The sequence below is a fragment of the Nicotiana tabacum genome, chromosome 8, assembly GCF_000715075.1.
Source record: "Nicotiana tabacum cultivar K326 chromosome 8, ASM71507v2, whole genome shotgun sequence".
Classification (NCBI taxonomy): Eukaryota; Viridiplantae; Streptophyta; class Magnoliopsida; order Solanales; family Solanaceae; genus Nicotiana; species Nicotiana tabacum.
Window position 1 is genome coordinate 62261710 of NC_134087.1, and position 8552 is coordinate 62270261.

Below are 8552 nucleotides of genomic sequence, written 5' to 3' on the forward strand. Positions count from 1 at the left end.
GGTTTCTAATTTTTCATGCATTTTAGCATTAATCAACACATTATCAATCCACTAAGTGATTAATAACCATTTCTAACTAATTGAAACATACTCTAATTAACACTATGGACACTAAGTCAAAATTGAAAAAAAGAAGAAGTAATATCTATCAATTGAAAAGAAAATAAGAACAAAATTAAAGACTACGGGTTTATTGAAATTACTAGATGTGAAATGTGAAACAAATGAAGCTCAGTTCTTGTGTTTTTGCAAGATATGGCGTGAGTGAATAGTAGTCTATGTTGTTTGAGAATGCAAAGAGCGAAAAGTGTAAAAGGGGGCCCTGAGGTTCTATTTATAGAAAAGCCTTGGGACCCATACATTTTTACCTACCGCAGACCGCAAAAAATGCTTCGTGACAGTGGTAAGTCACCACTGACTGCGAAAAATGCACTACGGCAGCAGTTGAAACTTTAGAGAACCTCCATTTTGGACCTTTTAGCACTGCTGACCGTGAACAATTTCCGCCTCTGCGGTAAGGCTATCGCGACCAAGAAATATTGAGTGTGGCAGCGGTCCAAACATCAGAGAGTGCTATCTTTTTTTAAGATTAGTCATGCACTACATCAATTTCCCTATACATATCTCACAACAAGTTAGTTAAAAAGTAAATCCTATATTAAGAAGAAAATCAAAAAGAAAAACACATGGGTTGCCTCCCAAGAAGCGTCTGATTTGACGTCGCGACATGACGCATGTTACCATCAATCACTTGAGATGGATTAGTGCCACCACGTGGCTGTCATCAAACCTGCCAAGATAGTGCTTGACTCTGTGCCCATTAACTCTGAAGATCTCACCATTTTTGTTTTTCAAATCAAGAGCACCAAACGAAGTCACAAGTACCACCTCAAAAGGTCCACTCCATTTTGATTTAAGCTTTCCCAGAAACAATCGTAACCGGGAATTGAACAAGAGAACCAAATCACCCAGTTTGAACTCCTTTCATTGAGCATACTTGTCATGAAGGTACTTCATCTTGTCCTTATACAAGGACGAATTGGAGTAGCCATGAAATCGGAACTCATCAAGCTCATTAAGCTGCTCCATCTGAAGATTTGCTGTCGCATTCCATTCAAGATTTAACTTCCTCAAAGCCCACATAGTCTTGTGCTCTAACTCAACCGGTTGATGGAAAGCTTTCCCGAACACCAACTGGTAAGGATACATACCAATCAGAGTCTTGTAAGCAATCCTATAAGCCCACAGAGCATCATCCAATTTCTTTGACCAATCGGTCCTATTTGCATTGACCATCTTTGACAATATACTCTTGATCTCCTTGTTGAAGACTTCAACCTGCCCACAAGCTTGAGGATAGTAAGGGGTAGAAACCTTGCGATTGACACAATACTTTGCAAGCAAGGTGTCAAATGCATTGTTGCAAAAATAAGACCCTCCATCACTAACGATTGCTTTAGGAGTGCCAAACGAGTAAAGATACTCTTCTTGAGAAAGGCCACAACACTCTGGACCTTATTGTTAGTTAAAGCCACGACCTCAACCCACTTTGAAACATAATCAACAGCCACAAGAATGTACTTGTTGTCACAAGATCTTGCAAACGGACCCATAAAATCAATGCCCCACACATCAAATATGTCAACCTCTAGAATAGTGGTGAGAGGCATCTCATCCTTCATTGAAATTGCACCCGATCTTTGACATTCATCACATTTCTTCACCATTTCACTTGCTTCCTTGTATAATGTGGTCCAATAAAAACCGCAACTTAAGACCTTTGAAGTTGTCCTCGCCCAACCATGATGACCATCGTAGGGAAAGTAATGGCAAGCATCTAGAATACTTAATTTCTCCTCCTCCGGAACATATCTCCAGATTACACCATCATTATAGATTTTGAACAAGTACGGCTCATCCCAGTAGTAGTCCAAGCTATCCCGTTTAAGCTTCTTTTTTTGGTTAGAAGAGAGCTCATACGGAATAATACCGCTTACAAGGAAATTGGCAACATCCGCAAATCAAGGCATACTATTCACAGACAGAGAGGAGTTGCTCATTAGAAAATGAATCATTAATTTCGAGACCATCACGAGGCCTCCCCTCCTCCTCCAAGCGGAACAAGTGGCCCACCACTTGGATTTCACAACCTTTTCGGTCCACAATCTCCAGATCAAACTCTTGAAGCAATAAGACCCATCTCATCAACTAAGCTTTGGAATCCTTATTCGTCATTAAGTAGCGGAGTGCTGCATGGTCGGTATGAACTATCACCTGGCACTGATGAGATAAGGCCTAAACTTATCCATTGCAAACACAATTGCCAACAACTCTTTTTCCGCCACCGTGTAATTCATTTGAGCATCATTCATTGTTTTGCTTACATAATACACTGGGTGAAACATATTAACCTTAGAAAAGTCTTTGATGAATCTCTGGTAGAACCCCGCATGCCCAAGAAAACTTCTAGCCCCCTTGAATGAGGTAGGAGGAGGAAGCTTTGAGATCATTTCAATTTTAGCCTTGTCCACCTCTATGTCATGCTTTGAGATCTTATGGCCGAGGACAATACCCTCCTCTACCATAAAGCGGAATTTTTCCCAGTTAAGCACAAGATTGATCTCTTCGCACCGGGCCAACACCTTATGTAGGCTTCACTCCTTTTTGAGCTGGTTATGCCATCCTTGTCTCCTTTTGACCAAAGACTGCAAACAAGCACGAAAAGTTTGCTTTTGGTTATACTTATACACATTTTAGTCCAAAACTCAAGCAAAAAAGAGCATAAAATAAACTAGAATCCCTAGTTATCAACCATTAGAATGTGGATTGATTATTGGCAATTGAACAAAGTCACAATCAAGAATAAGTATCCCTTACCTCATATTGATGATTTATTTGACAAGCTTTCGGGAGCGAGGATGTTCTCCAAGATTGATTTGAGGTCAGGGTATCACCTCCCAAGATTAGGGACTCGGACATTCTTAAGATAGCTTTTAGGACCCGATATGGTCATTATGTGTTTCTTGTGATGTCTTTTGTCTGACCAATGCCCTAGCAGCATTCATGCATTTAATGAATAGTGTGTTCCCGCCTTATCTCAACTCGTATGTTATTGCATTCATTGATGATATCTTGGTTTACTCTTGTAGCTAGGAGGAGCATGCCCAACATTTGTGGATTGTGTTGCAGCGGTTGAGGGAGAAAAAGCTTTATGCTAAGTTCTCCAAATATGAGTTTTGGCTCAGTTCAATGGCGTTGTTGGGGCACATGGTGTCCAATGAGGGTATTCAGGTGGACTCGAAGAAGAAAGAGGCAGTCTAGAGTTGGCCCAGACCGTCCTTAACCACAGAGATTTGTAGCTTTCTTGGTTTTGAGGGTTATTACCGCTGGTTTGTTCAGGGTTTCTCATCTATTACATCACCCTTGACCAAATTGACCCAAAAGGGTGCTCCTATCAAGTGGTTATTTGAGTGTGAGGCGAGCTTTCAGAAGCTTAAGACTGCCTTGACCACAACTCTATTGTTAGTTATGACATCAACTTCTGGTTCATATTCATTATATTGTACTGCTTCTCGGATCGGTATCGGGTGTGTTTTGATACAGGGGGGTAGAATGATTACTTAGGATTCGCGTCAGTTGAATCCCCATGAGAAGAACTACCTTGTTCATGATTTGGAGTTGGCTGCCATTGTTCACACGTTGAAGATTTAGCGGCATTATCTTTATGGTATGTCTTATGAGGTGTTTACTGATCATCGTAGCCTCCATCACTTGTTCAAACAGAAGGATCTCAATTTGAGGCAGCGGAGATGTTTGAAGTTGCAAGAGGACTATGATATTACTATTTTGTACCATCCAGAGAAAGGCCAATGTGGTGGCTGATTAATACGCTCAAATTACATTTTAATTAAATAGTGTAAGGTAGTCAACGTCAAATATAATAACCCAACAAGGTTGGGATCGAATCCCACAGGGAATAGGTGTGAAAAGGTTACTTGAGTAGCGTGAAACTTGACTTAAGTCGTAATTATATTCCTTTAGCGTAACAAGAGAATGATATAATTGTGATTTAACAAGATAACTACTTTGTTATGCGAATGTGATTAATTTGATTAAGGAAACCAAGGTTGTGTCCCCATCAATGAAATGTAATCCTATCGGTGTTAATATGATATATTTCTAATTGAAGGTTCTTTGATATGCAAATGGTTTCTAAATGACTACCCAATATTTTCCAATGGTTGGGTAGTATTTTCTCTTTATGATTTTCCCAAATATAAAAGAGTTGCAATTATGAACAATGAATTTATGCCAAGTAGAACACACATATTCCTAAGTAATTCTATTAAACAAGATTTGAAGTCTTGAGTTCTTGATATTCATTTCTACCAAATCCTAACCCACTTTTCCAAGTAAAGAAAACTAAAAAGGAATAAGTTAATGTGTGCAACCACCAACCATAAATAAAGCACAAGAAATGAATAAATATCAACCAACCATTATATATATAAATTCAATGTTAAACACCCATTAACATTACACCCATTTAGGGTCCACAACATTAGTATTTAATACTAGCTAATCATACTAAAATACAAAGGCAAAGTAATAAATAAATTCATAAATCTTATAAAAGTGCAAGATTCTCTCTTCACAAGCTTCCAAATTAATGGAGTATTCAATGCCTTCAATGTAGGCCCTTTTTCAGACTTAATGACCCACAAAAACCCTAGTTATTATTTTTATAGTGGACCAAAAGTCGTTGTAAAAATAAGACAAAATTTCCCTTGTAGACGACTTCTATGACCACATAATGGTCGCAGACCATGTATGCGGTCCGCATAATCTTCCATTACATCGCAGATATGTAGATCACCAGTCATAGGAGTCCATTGTACATGAATTATGCGGTCCGCATATCTGTTATGCAACAACATTTTCCCATCGCAGATGTGTTGAGCAGCTTCTTGAATTGAAATTGTGCGGTCATTATGCGGCTCGCAGTAGTGTTATGCGACCTCATAATGTGCCGCATATTTTTCTCTTCATTTGGCCAGCAACACTGCTTCAGTTTGCGGTGATTATGCAGTCCTCATTTGACTTCTGTGGTCGCATACTTTAAGCATTTCTATCTTTTTGTGAATTTTTGACTTCTTTTCCATGTTTTTAGGAATTCAAGTCTCATGCACTACAAAACAACCAAACTTGATAAGAATTAACTACAAACGCATTACAAGATGAGCTAAAATCTAAGTAATAGGTATCAAAAGTACCGAAATTCTGCGGCACATCAACACCCTCAGCTTAAACTCTTGCTTGTCCTCAAGCAACTAGAACAAAATTATCCTATTCTATACTACCTCTATTTATGACATGTCACAAACAATGGTGACAGTAGATGGTATTGACTGATAGCTAACAAGCATGTAACTTCTTTTATTTACCCTTCCTAGAGGACAACTTATCACTTAATCCTTCGACCAATCAACTTGTCACCTTAGAGCCTCAACCAAGATGACAATATGCTATTCACAACCAACTGCACTTTTATTTTACTTCAAGAACCTAACTTCTGCTAAATCTTACAATTTATGCGCGCTCACAACAAAGAAAATCCCCACTCACACATATGTACAGGGGATGCGATCAAAACACTCTAGCACTCGGAACGAAAGCTACATGCTACAAGTATCAGTCCATATGCTTACCCTTATTTTAACTTTGCTGCTATATCAGGAATGATTGACTGTAGATCACTAAGGACTTTTCACGGGTTATAATGTAGGCTTAGGGACGGGTTGGATGAATATTTGGGAATGTAGTGGCTATACCCTCCTTGAAGTCTACATACATTATGCTTCTTTACTATATAGCACTTATTTACCTCGAGTTACCGACCTAGAACCACCTCAAAGTATTTCTTCAATTTCCACAAGACTCCACTCTTTTTCTCTTTTTTTTTTACATAAATATTTTTTTTTCATTTCTTTTTGGAGCTTGTATTTCGTTAAGTACACAACTTTGGGGTTGCTGTTTTTTTCCCTCTACACACAGTAGTAAACCTTACCAATTTCAACTTTGTAATGCGACCCACAACTTAAGCTTTTTACCTCATTCTTAGTCGTTCAAGGAGTTCAAAAGAAGGAATTATTTCACATAAGGGGCAAAGGTTTGTAATGTGGCAGCCAATGAAATGTTAAAGGCTGTTGTTTTATACTTTAATACCACACAAGAGGGGGGAGTCATTTGTGTGGTGCCCGATTTTTCGCTTAACCTGATTATAGAAGGACCTGGTTCTTCTATGTGTTCCAACTACTACTGTTGTGGAATAATAAGTACAGAAATTAAAGAACACAAAGATTTTACGTGGAAAACACCTGGCTCAAAAGGTGAAAAAATAACGGCCTACTATCCAGTAGGATTTTTCCAAACTATCCACTAAAATCACTTAGCCAAAAACTGCATTTACAAAAACTCTTTTATAAACCTAGGATTAACTCAAATCCAGTTGTAGCACACAACTTCAACTATTGCGACACCTAACTTAAAAACTTTGAGTACCTAATACAATTGCTTTTAGATAAAGCTGAAAGGTACATTATGAAAACACCTGCTACAATTGAGCTAGAACACAAGATAGAAACTTGGAACTGGTTCTTCTATCTGGTTCAATTAGCTTCAGGTTTGCATGCTTAAATCATACACAAATTGCTTTCGAAAGTGCCTTGCTATTTTTCTCTCAATTCACATTTAACTTCTGCTTATGTGCCTTACCTGCAAAAAAGAACAACACTGATATTTAAGGAGTTAGTAAATAGAGATTGACTAGAATTCTGATGCTACTCTTCCTTGGTGGAAGAGTTCTAATTGATGTAAACCTTTAACTCTATCCTTCTCTTAAACTGTGCTCTCTTTGAGTAAGGATTCTTTATCCTTATCTAATATGCAACCTTTTCGATCAAGATCAGGAGATATCACTTCTGGCAAAATTAGGTTTATCTCATTCACGTGCATCTCACATGCTAAAGTTGACCATTTATGTGCTTCACTGGAATGGACCTGGTCCATGTCTGAGTTCCTTTGTCAATCTTCAAAACTCTCCTTTACTTTGGCCAACAAATTCCCCATTTTTGATGATGTCAAATTTTGTGATTTTCACTCACTTAGGCCCTGTCAAAACTAAACTTATTCATCAAGGCAAAGCTAGAAATTTTTCACTTATCATCAAGGACCAGGTTCATTAGGTTAAAAACACCAATTATTCAGAATATAAAGCACAATATCTCTTCCCCCTTTTGGTATCATCCAAAAGTTGTATAAACACGGTGTGATCCCCAGAATTTTAAATATTACGCAAGGCCACTAGGTAAACTACAAGTGCAATCATGGATTATTCATCAGTAATCAACCAAACATATTCAAACTATCAATGAAAGATAAATAGTCAACAGGAGAAAAAATAGAAAACTTCATTGATATATAATATGATTCTGCCACAATCCACAAAAAGAAACAAAAACAGTCAAAACATAAGCAAAACAAGAAAAATCCCTAATCTAGGTCACTGAGAGGTCTAGACAAGGTTCAATAAATAAAGGCTAAAGAAATAAAGGCTTGGAAGAACTAGAGGGTTGGGTTTTGGCTTGGAGAAGGTGGAGCATGTCTTGAAGAATGCCATCATTCATCTCATTTTCTTTTGTGGGATCAGTTCTGAGAGCATCTCTCTCATATTCAAACGAGTCTTCAGCCTAGCTATTTCACCATACTTTGCCCCACTCTCCTGCAATAGAGCTATGACCTTGCTATTGATAGGTGTCTTTTTAGATGAACCAGGTTCATTGGGAATGGCGTTGACTTCATAATCATAAGAAATCAGCGTATTGATTCCAACATGGTCTTTGTTTGTGGCCATTTTCCACTTCTTTAGTGACACCTTATAACGAGCAAGATCAGTAGTGAGAATAAACCCATAAGGAGTGGCATGGGACTTGGATCTATTGATAACCCTGTTAAGTAGCTTGATAATAAATGCAGACTAGTAGATCTGCCTTCCACTTTCAAGACACTTCATCAAAACCAAATCCATGTAATTGGCAATGTGTCTTCTTTCCTGCCTAGGAAGCAAACACTTGTTGACAAATTCAAAGAAGACTTTGTGGCATGGCTTCATTTCACTCTTATGCACAACCTTGGCCGCATTCAGTTCTGTGACATCACAAAATTTCCTAGTAATGGAAAGGGCAATAGGAAGGGAGTCCAGACATGGCCATCTTTGCCTCGTGTAGTCATCATACCCTTCAGAAGGAATGTCAAGGATTTCACCCAGCTCTTTTGCATCAAACATCACTTAAACCCCGTTCACCTGACTGGTAACTCTGCCATCCTTGACCTTTGCATTGGCCATGAACTCAATAACCTCATTTCTTGCTAGCCTTCCATCCAACCGAAGGACCATGTCCTTCCAGACCTGAACAACTAGAGCATCAACCAGTCGAACCATCCCTGGTTCCTTCAAATCCTTCAAAAGTCTACCCTTCAAGATTTTTCATTTG